General features: G+C 27.7%; 1 protein-coding gene across 1 annotated transcript in view; it reads left to right on the forward strand.

The window, feature by feature from the left end:
* Window positions 1-17,230, forward strand: part of LOC113385757 (myosin-IA-like) — a 47,461-nt gene that overhangs the window by 1,007 nt on the left and 29,224 nt on the right.

Consider the following 17,230-nt stretch of genomic DNA (forward strand, 5'->3'; position numbering starts at 1 on the left):
TAATTATCCCTGATTACATACATATAGGCTTATACCAGATATCGCAATAATTTGAAATATAACTTTGTTAAAAGTTATTTTTTTGTATAAGAAATTCTACTATCTTTTGAATACTTTTCTCAATGAGTAGCTATAGTTATCAACTATTTGGTCCAAGTGACCAAAATAGCCAAAAAGATTGTAAACTAGTATTACAAGGCTACAATATTTAATTTGTAATATTTGTTGATATTGTTTGAAACATCTTATTGTTGTAAGTGAAATAGTTTTTATGAGAGAATATGATACTACTAATAATTTATCAACAGTATCGACATCAATATTCATTCTAAAGCTCTAAAGTCTACTTACAATTTTAGAACAATGTTCTAACAGTCATATATAAAATCTCTTTTTGACATATTTCATTAAAAATATGTATTTAAGAAGGCAAAATTTATAATATTGAAAAAATACCTCTTCTCTTGCAAAGAAATTTTTAGCGCCAATTTATAGGATGTATCTTGTTTTTCCAGAAATATAGTTTTGGAAGAAAAACTATTGTGAAGGATCATATAATTGATCTAATTGTTTCATATAATCAATGACTCATAGATATTTAAGAAGGCAACTGTTTTAATACCTAAAAAATACCCAAATGCAAATAAATTTTTAGCACTAATTAACTTCCCGTAGGGTAAATTATTGTAATGGGCCGAAAATCGAAATTGAAAATTTTTACATTTTCCGACGTTTTGAAGGTTTCTGAACATTTTGGCATACCTCAGAAAAAATGGATGTGTGTGTGTGTGTATGTATGTATGTATGTATGGATACAATTTTTCGTCCACGTTTTCGGGCGCACGGATCAACCGATTTGAATGGTTCAAAACACATTCGATTCCTATTGATAGGGAGATGTGCTGATTAGTTTTTGGCAAAGGCAGGTCCAGCAGTTACAGAGATAAAGAGCAAAGAGTGCAGAAAATAGAAATCGAATTTTTGAGAGAACGGAGCATTCGATTTGAATGATTTAAAAAACATTCAATTAGTAATGATTGGAAGAAGTGGTTATAAGTTTTTGGAGAAGGCAGGCCTAGCCATTTCGGAGATACAGAGCTAAATGTGCAAAAAATGGCAGTTTTTGAGAGAACTAAGCGTCTGATTTGAATGATTCAAAGAACTTTCTGCTTGTTTTAACAAAATAATTGATTTTGGAAAGAAAAAAATTTTTCTAAATTTTTTTTTTCATTTTTTTTTCAAAATTTTTTTTTTATATACGAAAATAATTCAGATTTTAATCGTAATTCTGACAAAAGTTCTAATGTACTTTAAACAAATATGTTTAACTTTGCAATTCAGTTTATATAATTCTTATAAATATTAGACATTGTTACAATATTTATAATAATCTATTTGAAAACATTTAGTCCTCCTCGAACATTTTGTTACGGTACGGGAAGTTCCAGCAATTTGCCTTGAGCTACGATGCCATACACCCCACTAGTTTATGATATTTTTAAAACTGTGAAAGAAAACCTATTGTGAAAATCATATAATTGAACCAATAGTTTCATTTGAAGAAGGCAAAATTTATATTACCTAAAAATACCTCTTCTCTCGCATAGTAATTTTTAGCGCCCATTTATAGGATGTTTTTTATTCCTTCAGAAATATAGTTTTGGAAGAAATACTAATGTGGAGAATCATATAATTCATCCAATAGTTTCATATAATCCATGACATAGATTATAGAGCTGTTAAGAACCGTCATTTTCAAGAACCGGTTCCAAAGTCCAAAAAGGATCCGGTTCCGGAAGAACCGTTAACGGTTCCAACCCGGAAAAGTCCGGATCGATCCCGGAAAATTCCAGACCGCTCCGGAAAAAAGTCCGGCTACTTTTATTAATGTATTAAAGTTATTGTAATGGGCCGAAAATCAAAATTGAAATTTTTTACTTTTCTCGACGTTTTGAAGGTTTCTGAACGTTTTGGCATACCTAAGAAAAAATGGATATGTATGTGTGTGTGTGTGTGTGTGTATGTATGTATGTATGGATACAAATTTCCAGTCACGTTTTAGGGCGCACGGATCAACCGATTTGAATGGTTCAAGAAACATTCGATTCCTATTGATACGGAGATGAGCTGATTAGTTTTTGGCAAAGGAAGGCCCAGCAGTTACGGAGATAAAGAGCAAAGAGTGCAGAAAATAGAAATCGAGCTTTTGAGAGAATGGAGCATCCGGATTTGAATGATCTAAAAAAACATTCAATTAGTAATGATTGGGAGAAGTGTTTATTAGTTTTTGGCAAAGGCAGGCCCAGCCATTTCGAAGATACGGAGCTAAATGTGTAAAAAATAGCAGTTTTTGAGAGAACTAAGCGTCCGATTTAAATGATTCAAAGAAAATTCTGCTTGTCTTAACAAAATAATTGATTTTGGAAAAAAAATATTTTGTTTCAATTTTTTTTTTTCAAAAAAATTTTTTTTTGTATATCGAAAATAATTCAGATTTTACTTTTAATTCTGACTATAGTTCTAATATACTTCAAACAAATAATTTCAACTTTGCAATTCAGTTTATATAATTCTTATAAATATTAGACAATGTTACAATATTAATAATAATCTATTTGAAAATATTCAGTATCCTCGAACATTTCGTTACGGTACGGGAAGTTCCAGCAATGTGCCTTAAGGCACGATGCCATACACCCCACTAGTTTTTCTATTCAGTCACAAACATCCGTTTCAAGCTACGTGTTTCGCTTTACTTTTTTGTTCTTGAAATTTTTTTTGTAACCCTTTGAATTTTTTAATATAATTATAATTAATACTTTTTTGTGTATTACTACTTAGTTATATATTTGTTTGCCATTAATGCAATTCTCAAATTGGTAATTGTTCATTCGAATAATATTTAGTCTGCTTTCATTATTAAGTTATATGTAATTTTCATAAACTTTTAAATAAATAATTATAAACTTTTTCATAAACCAATAAATTTGAAGCATATTTTTAGTTTCTTTAGTTTTTAGTTTCTCAATTAAAGTTTTTGATATCCATAGCAAGAGGCGGTTTCTTTTGATCAGGAGAATTTACAAAACTGGCTGCATATAGTATTAAAAAAATAACATATTATTAAAAGTATTTCAACAAAACGCCTTAGTTTAATTGAAATAAATAGTTTACTTCATAAAAAGTAATTTAATTTCTAAATTGTTAACTTCATAAAAAATATACTTACTTACTTACTTACATAAAATACTTTGCTAACCTTATTTTTATACCTAAGCTCTTCCCATTATGTAATTCGACTCTTGCGAGAGAGCAAGTGGACTTTATGATCATAATATTAGTTACATTCACTAATTAATACATATATATCTAAAGATTTCAAAGCAGAAGCGTACTTTTAGAGCCTGGCGATTGTACATCGACTCATAAATCGTAAAACAACAAATTTCAAAAATTCCTTCAAGTTTGCTAATTAATTTTGAAATATTGCATATTTTAAAATAGTGTTTCATATATAAATAACAAATATATGGAATTATATATACTTGAAACATAAACTAATTTATCTTACATAAACTGATTTTATTTAAAAAAAAAAGACAATTTTAAAAGTAGAATAGAAGTGTTTGTATTAACTTCTATATCGTTTGAAATGTTGTTGAAATGGATAAATATTTAGTTTCAGAAATAATAATTTAGACGGATTAACGAAATGCGGCTCTTGTAGTCGGGTGTTGTCTATTGAAAATAGTTGGAGGTCTTTCTGAAAACAAGTGTCAAAGTATGATTTGGAGAAGTCATTAAAATCAATATTTATGGGCTAAAGACTGATGGCTCTCAATGAAAAGATTTAGGCTAATACATACATATAACAATGTTTAATTTTTTATATTGTGTCGCAACACGTCTCCTTTGTCTATCTATAAACAAAAAAAAATCATCGCATGTGGCCTGTTTATCTGTGTTGCGAATGCTTTAAAGGGATGAACATCGACAGTTCATCCTTTATTCTGTCCTTTTCTAGCATTCGCAAAAGTTCCGATCTCTCTTTCTGCCCAAATACGAACTGTTGGGTAAATTGTACATAAGTTAAGTATACATATTCGGCAACGATTTATTAAACAAAATTAATAAATTTATAATTTCTTAAAGCTGAATTTTGAACTGAAATGTACTTAATTTATAATTCATTATTAAATTGGTAAAAAATCGTTGTAGATTTAATTAAAATCGTAAATAAAAATATTTTAACGGTTGATTACGAAGATAATACACGTTCGACACTAATCAGTACATCCCCAAATTTTTCGAATAGTAATATTCAAAATCGATTCAAATTTTTTTAAGAAAAGGTTTTGAATGAACAACAGCTCAGTTTGTGAGAAAGTGAAAGGTAAACTAGTAGTGCTTGGCATCGTGCCTTAAGGCAAATTGCTGGAACTTCCCGTACCTAAAATCATTTTTTTAAAAAAAGATTTTTTTTTAACTTTGAAAAACAGGCAAATGTGGTTTCTAACAATACAGAACGACTTATTAGCATAATATTATCCAGTCAGATTTTCTGGCTAAAACAAAGTACTCCTTCGCGAAAGTTATAATAGCTTTAACTTCTTTATTCGAATAAGTTAATTAATTTTGAATCGAAATTAGGCTTTGAAATGGAAATAAATAATGTCTTGAGTTCTTATATTTGAATATTTGAAATGTTGAGTTAAAATTAATCAGAATTAGAAATAATAATATAGGATATAAAAATAAAACGTTGTAGGTGACAAAAAAAATTAAAACTAGTGGGGTGTATGGCATCATGCCTTAAGGTAAATTGCTGGAACTTCCCGTACTGTAACGAAATGATCGAGGAATATTAAATGTTTTAAAATAGATTATTATAAATATTGTAACATTGTCTATTTATATTTATATGAATTATATAAAATAAATTGGGAAGTTGAAATTATTTGTTTAAAGTATATTAGAACAAAAATAAAATAAAAATCTGAATTATTTTCAATATACAAAAAAAATTTCTTGGAAAAAAAAAATTGAAGCAAAAATTTCTTTTTCCAAAATCAATTATTTTGTTAGAACGTTTTTGGAATCATTCAAATCGGACGCTTAGTTCTCTTAAAAACTGCCATTTTTTGCACATTTAGCTCTGTATCTCCGAAACCGCTGGACCTGCCTTTGCCAAAAACCAATCTACCCTTCTCCCCGTCATTACGAATTGAATGCTTTTGGGATCATTCAAATCGGACGCTCCGATCTCTCAAAAACTCGATTTCTATTTTCTGCACTCTTTGCTCCGTATCTCCTAATCGGCTGGACCTGCCTTTTCTAAAAACTAATAAGCACATCTTGCTATCAATAGGAATCGAATGTTCTTTGAACCATTCAAATCGGTTGATCCGTGCGCTCGAAAACGTGGAGGTATGCCAAATTATCAGAAACCTTCAAAACGTCGAGAAATGTAAAAATTTTCAATTTAGATTTTCGGCCCATTACAATAACTTACCCTACGGGAAGTTTAAAAAAAATGGAACCGTCGACGGTTCCCAAAATTTGAGAACCGGAACCGCGCTGGACCCGGATCCGGTTCACAGCTCTAATAGATTACAAGGCTTTCCCTTTGCTGCATAAAGAACATTGGTTTTGCAACCTTAGGCTCCAGGTTCGATACCCACCCCAGACAGTTTTATATCACGCATTTCAGTTGATAATATAGATCTAAAATATGTTTACAAGTGAAAATAAGCCTTCTCTGGAATTCTTCTCTTACAATAAAAATATCATCAGTATTAGTCAGTCCATTGCCCTGAGTCGATATGCATTACGGCTTCAATTTAAATATGTAATAATTACATTTTACTTCCGGATGATTTATTTTTCGATTAAATTCACGGCTACTTTGATTTTCATGGCTCAATTACTTCTCTATAGATTAATTTCCTTAATCTTCTTTGATGGTTCAGTATTTATAAGACATAAAAATATTTTCTAAACGATCGTCCAGTTTATTAACACGTGTCGCATCGATTCACTGTCTAATTGTTTTATCAACCATGTGTTAATGACATAACAAAGTACTAAGAAGTAGTTGTTATCGATATGTCATTTCTAATCTATAGGAAAATATATTGTATCTAATTTTTTTGTAGATTAAATGATATAAAATCAAGTACGGATTTTTATCTTTCATGGACATCGTTTTAGCGAATCGTGTCAAAGAGATAATTATCCAAATTTATTGATCAGTCGCGAACCATAATTTAACTTAATATTCCTCATACACATAGTAAAACTCTGTAAAATAATAATTAATTTATAATAATTTTATAATTTATAATCAAAATGGAATGATGAAATGAAAATGAAATGATTTATAATTTTTTTTATTCTTTATTTTATTTACCACTGTCCAGTTAAGGACATTTAGTAAGTTTGGGGAATTTGCAATTGTCAGCCGTAAAGGGACATTGTTGTTTTCTCATTTGTTATAATATTAACAATATTTTATTTATAATGATATAATCTTAACTATTTACTTATAAATAATTAAGTTTATAAATTATAACTAAGTTATTTCAATCTCTATCAAGAAAATTGATGACTTAGATCATTAAGTGGCGTTTTACTCTTCAATCTACGTCAATAATTCTGTGTTATTAAGGAGTTTGATAGTGGATTTGGGTGACTGATGAGCTTGTTTCTATATTTATATGCTGTTTTTGTTATTACATCTTTTATGGTAGGTGTGTTCGTATCGAGATGAATCAGCCAATTCGGGATATATTTTGGTGCTCCTAAGGCAATTTTCAAAAATTTGTTCTCAAATTTCTGTATTATTTCTATATTAGTCTTATGAACACTGCTCCACAATTGTATTCCATAGCACCAAATTGGTTTGGGTAATGTTTTATATAAAAGTAGCATATTGTATGAGCATAATTTGGATTTAGTCCCTAATAACCAGTAAGGCCTTTTGGTTTTTATCTTAAGCTGTTGCCTCTTTTTTATGTGAATTCGCCAATTAAGTTTTCTATCGAGGTATATGACGAGATATTTCACATGGTCTTCTTGAGGTACTTGAGTGTTTCCTTTCTCACTAGGTATAAAATATTAAGAAAAAGAGATTAAAAATTCTCACTAGGTATAAAATATTAAAAAAAAAGAAATTAAATGTTTACTATAATAAATCAAGTTTAGTTGCGGCCAGCCTTACCTTCCTTAGCCAGCTTTAGTGATATCAGATTTTTACGTGATATTATGGTTCTTGTATATATGAAAATAGTTTTTTAAGAGACATTGCTGCAGAAAAAATTATTCAAAAAATACGTTTTAAGTATGTTAAAAATATACCACAACTAGAAAGTACAACTACTTGTTTACCCTTTGTTAAGTTAAAAAACAATTAATGAATGTCTTTATATAGAAAATAGAAATAATTCAAAATATGTATATAATGCTTCAAATCTTGAAACTATTTTTTTATATATGTACCAATAAAAAATTGTAATCAGTTTTCTTATTTCTTGTTTATCTCATTATATGAAAGAAAATCGTTAATTATTTGTATTTGTATTAATGCTCTAATAGGATGAATTTGTGATACAAATTATATTTAATTACTTTTTCGCAGAATATCATTGATCGAACTACTGAATAGAATTGATTAAATAAAGGAAGAGATCAATAATATGTATCAATTAAGCAATTGTGCATTAGTAGAAGTTCATATCACATTTAACTAAATATGCTCAATATGTTGGCATTTTAAATATGCTCAATATGTTAGTATTCATTTATTCAATCATTTCATTACATTAATTTTTTAATAACTATATTTTATATTTTATTGTATTGTATTTCTGCGCACTTACAATTTGCCCTCAATCAACCTATTTTATGATATACTAGAAAAAGTTTCATCACTATCACAGTTTTCACATCATGTGTGTCAAACTTGGAAATATATTAACAAATTAAAATTTATTTAATTTCAAAACGTGAACTTTGTTTTTTAAACATTTTGATCAAAATAATTTAATCTTACATAAATGATATTCTTATATTTTCTATTTTTGAGATATTTCAATATGTATTTGGAAGAGCTTTCAATTTTTTACTGAAGTTGATGGATAAATTGATACAAAGTAAAAATTTCTATTATTAGTGAATCTATACTATAAATATAAATAATACCAGGGTATTCGTAACAGAAACTGTAATAAGTTTTCTTTGGCTATTTATTATTAAAAATAAATGAAAATAATTTTATCCAAATATATATTGATTTTTATATATGAACCAAATGTGAACAGTTTGCGCAAAGCTTCGTCATTATCAGTAAAACCACGCGCTGATTATTGTAATTGAGCGTAGGTAGAAGGAAGGATCAAAAGATAACGTTATTATTCATGATCTCTAACAGCATTTAAATTATTTAATATTCATCATATGGTCATTATATTAAAATATCGAATGATAAGATATATTCAAATATGATTTAGTCTACATCGGTTAAAAATTGCATTAACCATTAACCAATTTTTTAGCCTTTTATCTCTCATAATAACTTTCAGTAATTGTGCTTTTGTCAGCTTCTATGATCTTTCTGAATGTGGAAGAGCACTTTATAATTAAAATTGCTTTAGCAAAGGTTTGCAAACAATTTCTGACTCTGGCATACATCTTTTCTAGTCACCTGAATTTGAACAATTTGTATTTATAGTTTATATGAAATGCAGTAATCTGACAAAAATTCTATTCATTGCCATTTATGACCCCCGCCGTCGATTAGTGGGTTAGAACTAAAGGCTTTCAATAAAAAGTTATACGTTTCATACTCGCTTCAGACAGCTTGATATCAAGTAGTAGTGACATCGGCTTTTACTTGAAAATACAATATGTTTTTAAAAATAACCATTCCTGCAGTATCCCAATTAGAAAGGAGACCGTGGAGTTGCTATTCAATAGCGTTTAATATTAAAAATGAACTATATATCTAAAACCTATATTAGTGTTAAATTTATATTTAGTATTAAAAATGACCTATATCTTAAATAGTAAGTTCAGTCAATGGATTGCTTTTCCAACAATGTTCTCTTACAATAGGCTGTGCCCAATACTGAAATTGTGTTTTGAACATACAATAGTTTCAATTTTTTTGTTGATATATTAATAGTAATGAAAGTAACAATTTTATAAGCTATTATGATAAGCTTAATGTTTCAATAAAAAAATGTATAGAATTCACTCCATTGAGTGATATGTGATTAAGTCTAAGACAAGTCCTTAAAGGCAACTTCTTACAGCAGATGCATTGTTAACAGATCTTGTTAACTTGTTTGGATGATCCTCGATTTTTCATATATAAAAACTGCTTTTACCTTTAATTACTTTATTTAACTAAGCTATGTTGAAGTCATTATATATCATTTTTATTACTGATTAGTTCTGATCACTGTATTTTTTTAAATTAAATTTTATATCTATCCAAACTACAACTTATGGCAATATTATTTTCAGGCGCACAATTTATTGATTAGGTTTTCAACGTGAAATCCATATAAATTCGGACTTTTCTAAGGGCATAAAATGATGGAATTAACCACCATTTAGCAAACTTCCAATATTTATCCTTAATTTTGTAACCAAGTATGCTATGCTTCTTTAGAGTCTTATATTAGGACTTCAAATAAATTATTACCAACGTGGTTTCGTCTCAGCTTATTGCTCTATAAGTGACATTTGTTGACAGTTATACTAAGAAGCTTAAAGTTATAAATTTAAAATAACAGTTTCTTACAATTTCTAATTATAATCTCAGTTTTAATGACTGTTACAACGGCATTGATTTATTTCATGCTTTTTATATAATACGGATTCGATACCAAAGATTTATATATTTAGAAGTTGCATCTGCTAATCATCTTTGTGTAATTGATATTTTATTGTGAAACTGTGATGAACTCCAAATTATTTTAAAATTTAGTGAACAAAATTCGAGTAAACGTGTTAATATATTGTATTTAACCGCGTTTTGTTTGCCACTTTGGCTTATTTCTTGAACAATGAAAATTTTCTCACGTTCATTTATTTAATTTAATATATTTGCATTAACTATTCCGTCGAGTAATCTTTTTAATGGGTATATAATGCGCATAATATGGTAATATTACGATCAAATTATTTCGCTCGGTTTTATTTGTTAGTTGAAATATATTAAGTTATAGAAGTACCGTGTTTATCTTTTAGATATAAAAAATGTACACAAAGATAATGGAATATTAACTCTACTTAGTTGTTATCTGTGTTCATTTGCATGATTCACAAAATTGTGAAAATAATTAATTTCGAGAAAACCGCATACGTATTTTTTACCAGAATAATGGTATATTCTGGTAAATAGATATTTTTCGGCCTGCTACTTCATAAATCGTTTAATGTCCAGAAAATAAATCACTCCAATGTGCAGGACATTCTACGCCATTTATATGAAAATATCGTAGTCAACCATTGTTAGTATCATTCCAGCTACTTTTTGGTAAAGATATGGATGTTTTTATTTGAACTACCATGCTTTTGAGAGAATTAGTTTTGATAATGCATCAAATCAAAATTAAATTACAGCCATACACATAAGTAGGGTAGAACGGGGCTTAAAGGTCCTCGGGTAAAAAGGTCCACCACCGATATTTCAAAAAGTAGTAAATTTAAAAAAAAAACATTTGAAAGTAGAGGGAAAAATATGTATAACTACCGAAATCACCTTGATTCTTTCGACGTCGAAGTTGAGAGATAAACAGCAATGTTTGAAAATCCATAACAAAAGTATTTTCTTTCGTTGTTAGTTTTTTTGGTTGCAAACACTGTGGTTTAGTTTACCAGACCTTAAAATAATTTATAATTATACGTTGTTTAATTGTTCTATAAAACGTATTATTTTGAGTTAGATTCAAACGTCAAGCTTACGCCTAGGTGGGGTAAAATGGACCGAGTCTTTACCATGGCAAAGGTGTAAAAAATAAAAAAATAGCAAATAGAAAAGTTAATTAAGTTAAATGAAGCAATTTTACAAGAGATGAATTAAATAAATAGTTTTTCCAACTATAATGTTGATAAATATTTCTGACAAAACACCACATCATGTTTATTTACAGTGTTATCTGTGTAAAAAATGCACCCGTAAAATTTATATTTTGCATTGGTCGAATAATGTAGATATTATTTAGTAAAATCTCTTTAAAATTAAAATAAGACATTGGATCTGTTTGCTCCTTAGCCGTCCCAATTTATCCCGCTTATGGGGCAAAAAGAACCATATTAAAATTTTTTGGAGAACAGCAACAAATACATTTCTACAATGATGGAGTTGGGAGTTACTGAACATAGTTATGTAGTTATTCATTTGATATGTGTTATTTGTTGTGATATAATTGGTTTGGTTTTCACAATATATTTGCTCAAAGTCAAATTGGAGCTGTATGTCCCGCCCTACTCTATATGTAATATTTACATATACAAAATTTAACAAATATTTTTTTGAAATGTTTAATTCTTGTTTTTGTTTGTATTTAAAAGAGGAATTTTTTTGTATTTCATCTGCACCCATCATTTTAATTTAATTAAATCTTTCATTTTTGGGTCATGCAGTGGAACATTTATTCCAATCGAGTCCAATTTTCTGACTTCTCAACATTTTATTTCATACATTGCATTTTTTCTCATAATTTTTCACTTTTTCAGTTTTTTTTAACTTACTCTTTTCTATAACTGATTCCAAAATATTTTACTTTTATCATCGTTTTGATAAAAATTAATCTAATTTTTATCAATCCCTGGGTAAGATAGTTAGTGCCTTAAATAGGTAGGATTTGTCCCAAAAAATCCTAACATATTTATTTTGAAGTAAAATCAAAACTTTTGATATGTTTTATTATAAAAACATATTAAAAGGAATAGCATTCTCGAATTACAAATATTATGTAAGCTGTAATTGGGATTTTTTTTGGATAGGTAATTTAGTAGACTACAAACTTCTTCTCATCTATTCTGATGAATGAAGTCGAATTCTTGTATTTATAAATATAAGCAATTTTCTTTTCCTTTAACAACTTTTTAATTACTCTATCATTTTTTAATCTATTTACAAATAACATAAGATCAAAAATTTCCACGACAGTGTAATTGATTTTTTTTTTCAACTTTTGTTCAATTCTTCATGAATTCCTAGAGAAAGATGTCGTTTAAGATACCATAGAAAAGAATGCGTGGTCTTAATGATGCCTAGGAACGAACAAAAATAATTTAAATTCTTTCGTGATCAGGAAAACTGTATAAGAATATTTCTAGGCATGTTATAATTATTTGAAACAAGTGTTTGTTAGTAATATGGATACAAAAAGAAACAATGACACAATGACCCAAAAATATTTGCCATTGAATATGTTTATTTATAAACAGACGTCTGGCTATTTGATGGTCAAAAATAATTTATGGAGTTGCCGAGTTAGTATTTTTGTAAAGGCAGTTTTTGAACTGAATTTTTGCTGCGTTTACATTATTTGGCAAGAATAAATTAATTATTTAATTGTAGATTGTGATTATATGAATCAATAATGAAATGTAGAGCAGCTTCTGCTGATTGATGTAATGCTATGTAAAGGGTCTTAAATAAATATTAAATGTAGTTAACAAAACTAAAGCTCTCTTTTTTGTTTTTTGTTTTTTAATATGTATTTAATAGCAATCAAAAATAATGCAATTTTCTTAAGCAGATTATATGAAAATACAAAACACTTACTCATTTAGAAATTTATTCGCTTAAAATAAGTTAAGACAAAATCCCTCCAATAAAAGATTTGCAAATAAAGTGAAATAAATACAAATGTTTTGTATGAAATGATGAATCAATCAAATCTTTTCATAATTTGTTCAAATTTTAATTGAATTTTCATTGGAAATCAAAATATAATACCCTAGTTTGTTTATTGATGAAGAGGTAAATTATTCACTCTATTAAAAATACCAATCCTTAAAAAATATGTTTTTATTTTAGTTAGTTGATATGCCATCGTTTCCATTTATTATTATGTGTATACATATGTATGTGTGTTTAGTTTTATTTCAAACAATCATTACGTGATTTATTTTAAAAACATTACTTATCCATTTGGTTGCCATTTTCAAATTATAGTTTTATAACATGTTTCAACAAATTTATAGGCAGTTTATTGATCATGGACAGTTTATAACATGCCTACATGATTTTCGTCTAATTAAGCTAACTTTCTATTTTTTACATTAATTTTTCTAATGAAAACCATTTTAATGTAATTTGCAAAATTTCACATTTTTTATGATTAGGTACATATATTAGTTTTAACATAGTAATTGCAATTGCTTTATAATAATTATTTATGTGAAGTGGATATTCATTTTAAATCATCACAAATAGTAATGGAAAACTCTGTCTTCTAATGAAAATAAATAAAAAATAGAATAGGTCAACCATTGGGAAATCTTCTAATAAAAACTAGTGGGGCGCATGGCATTGTGCCTTAAGGCAAATTGCTGGAACTTCCCGTACCAAAAATTATTTTTTTCAAAAAAAAATAACATTTTTGAAAAAAAATTTACTCTGAAAAAATTAGATTTTTGAGAAACTATAAATTTTTGACAAAAACTCACTTTTTTGAAAAAAAGACTTTGAAGAAAAATTTATTTTGAAATATTTTGGAAATTCTGAACTTGTTTTCGAAGCAATCGTACTGCGTTAACTGCATAGAGACGAAATATTGAAGCGCGTAAGCGGCACGTCGCCGTCTAACGGATAAACATTGGTACGGAACCCATAGGAATGTGAACAAAATTTATACTTATTGTTAAAATTTCTATAAAATATCTGATAATTTGATGCGCATTTGTCTAATGATCATTTTTGACCGCGAAATGGCATTATTTTTTACTTTTTTTTACTAGATCTCCGAAACCGCTAGACCTGCCTTTATGTTCTTTATCTTGTTAATACAAGTAAAATGTTTTTCAAATTATTCAATTCGGACGCTCCGTTCTCTTAAAAAACTGAGTTACCGTTTTTGGCACTTTTTGTCTCATATCTTTGGAACGGCTAGACTTGCCTTCGCCAAAAACTAATCAGCACATCTTCTCAATACGAATCGAATGTTTTTTGAATTATTCAAATTGCTTCATCCGTGTTCCCGAAATCGTCGACGAAAATTTGTATCCGCACACACACACATACATCCATTTTTTCTAAGGTACGTCAAAATGTTCAGAAGGTTTTCAAACGTAAAGATATATAAAAAAATTTTCATTTTCGATTTTTTTGCGATTACTATAACTTACCCTGCGGGAAGTTAAAAAATAGAATAGGACAACTACTGGGCAGACTTTTATGCAAAATCTTGAAAAATAATTATCACAATAAATTATAGAATGTTAAATTCAGAGCTAATTTTCTACACATACGTAGTTTTATATTACCTCTTCTGCATTTGATTTTTCCATCATGATTAAGAAAGCAAGTTAATTTTAATATATTCTTCATCAAAATTTCTTTACTCTTGTAAGAGCTACTTAAAACGATTCTAACCAAATAATATATAAATCATCTGATATCACAGGAAAATTTCCATATATCTCCAATGCATGTTTTTAAATTAATAGTAATCGGTTACAATATGCGATCAAAAAAGTTGCCAATCAAGTTTGTAAATTAGATGATACGAGTCACGAATGATATTATTTGTGAAAGCATTTTGTGAAATGGAAATTGAAAACAAATCGGATATTTATATTGAAAAATGAGTTTTTTTTTTGTATAAAACGGGATCTAAAGGTCAATAGAAGATCGTGAAGATTCACAAGCTTCAATTTTAGTATAAATTAATTTTAGAGATTTATTTCCAAACAATAAATACACTCTTGATAGGTTTGTTAATATTTAAAATATTGTGATAAATTGGTTTCGTACTCAAATTACTCATAAGATTTTTAGCCTATTTACGCAATGCAATAAATTTGAATTATCTTTTCTAAACTTCTAGAGGTTATTAAATTTAAAAAAAAATTGCACAATATTTAGGAGTTCAACAGTTCTGTCTGATAAGTTAATAAAATGAAGAGATAGTTTAAGACAAAAACCATGCACATTTTTATTATATGCTTAGTTTATTATTTTTCAATATGCTTAATTTCTAAACAACTAAAGTTCAATGTTTTCTTTCATAATATTAAATGATAATAAATAAAATCATCTGTGTTTAGATTATGTTATACTTCAATATTAACTGCAATTTTTGGATTTTTCACAATTTGATATAAAATAATGTGAGACAAATGCTTGAAAAAATAAACTTGATATGTTATTCATCCATTTGATTATTTTTATTAATTTTGTTAAATAACTTAACTCGAAAAATTACTTAAAACTACGTTTGTAGATAAAGAACGACTTATGAAGCTCGCTTGTTTCTTTGTCTAGCAAGGTAATTCAAAGGATTTTTTGCGATACATATTTCTGTTATTTTTTCTATTTCTGTATTTGGATCATAGAAGAAAGTAATATATTAATTTAACATAGAAGTAAAGGCAACATGATCCCATTGCAATGATATGAAGAAAAATCTGCATCCAATCTTGGCACAATTGCACTCGAATTTTAATCTCTGATAAGTACTAGTGTAATTATATTAGCCTTGTATTTAGCGTGTGAATTGAATGTTAATTAACAAATTAATTAAATTCGATGAAGAGAGTTATTATGGAATTTAATATATAAACTGAAATATGAAATATCTAGATAGAGATTTACAAGGCTAACAAAAATAAAACTTGATTATATTTCATATGCTAAAGTAACATAACGCTTTTGCTAATAATTATGCTTCTTACAGCGGAACAAAAAAGGTTTCAATCGAACCCTATGAATATCCTTCAAATAGTAGACATCACACAAGTCTTAGGTTTTTTTTTTTCAAGAATTTTGTTCTTAGAATTTATGTTTGGCTCGGCATATCCGTATCTTAAGTCAATATATAAATAGCAATGATATCTTAGTGGGTGGTATATAGTTTATGTGAATAAATTTTCGAAACAATTTACATATGAATGTCACCAGTAATATGTATGAGATTATTTAAATACTTTATAAGTATTTTCATATTTATTTTTAAAATACATGAAAGTAATTTGCAAAACAGATAAATTTTTAATTTACAAATATATTTCTTTATTTTAAATTTGAAATTTTTGAAAATAATTTATTTTCAAATTATTTGCTAAAAACTGATCAGCACGAATCGATTGTTTTTTGAATTATTCAAATAGGTTGATCGGTGTTCCCGAAATCGTCGACGAAAATTTGTTTCCGCGCACACACACACACACATACATCCATTTTTTCTAAGGTATGCCAAAATGTTCAGAAACCTTCACAACGTTCGATATTTTTGCGATTACTTACCCTACGGGAAGTTAATAATTTGTTTTCAAATAGACCAACTGATGTTAAATCATTTAAGGAATGTAGATTAATTTTTCTATAATTTTATAATTAACAGCTTTTGCTAATTAAGTTATCATGTTTAAATTTATGGTGAATATTGTAATATAGCTTTGCTGAACCACATCACTTGTATATATTTTTCATAACTTATAAATTATTTGTGAATATATAAGTTGTATTTAAAATACATGTGTAAATAATCTGCAACGCTGGCTTATGAGAACTCGCTCGATTCAAAGTCGCAATAGGCAATGAAAAATATAATTTCAAAAAGGTAGTATTAACACTGAATCTACCGACAATTTTGTATAGTTATTCCGATTATGATTGATATGCTTCAGAAAGTTTTGTTGAAATTTATTTTCATACTATTTTTCATAGAATTTATAAAAAAAAATATAATAAAAACAAATTAAATTAAATTTTTATACAGAATATCATATGCATACATTATATATTTTATTCGGCTTTCTCACATTATTTACAATTTTTGTAGCCTGAAATATTTATTTTGTGCAAAAATATTCATTTTTTATAACAAAAGGTGGCAAAAGTTGTATGCTACTTTCGGACTTTATGTAGCACTTTAAAATCTGGTCTGCCATATCCCCATCAAATTTTATACTAACTCAAAATCTAATAGATCCCAGTAACGCTTGCTGCTTTCTCCTATTTTTATTGAGTTATTATGTTTGATACTTA

This window comes from Ctenocephalides felis, unplaced genomic scaffold, assembly GCF_003426905.1.
Source record: "Ctenocephalides felis isolate EL2017-DRISC unplaced genomic scaffold, ASM342690v1 CF-g0.4_SCAFFOLD_00845, whole genome shotgun sequence".
NCBI lineage: Eukaryota > Metazoa > Arthropoda > Insecta > Siphonaptera > Pulicidae > Ctenocephalides > Ctenocephalides felis.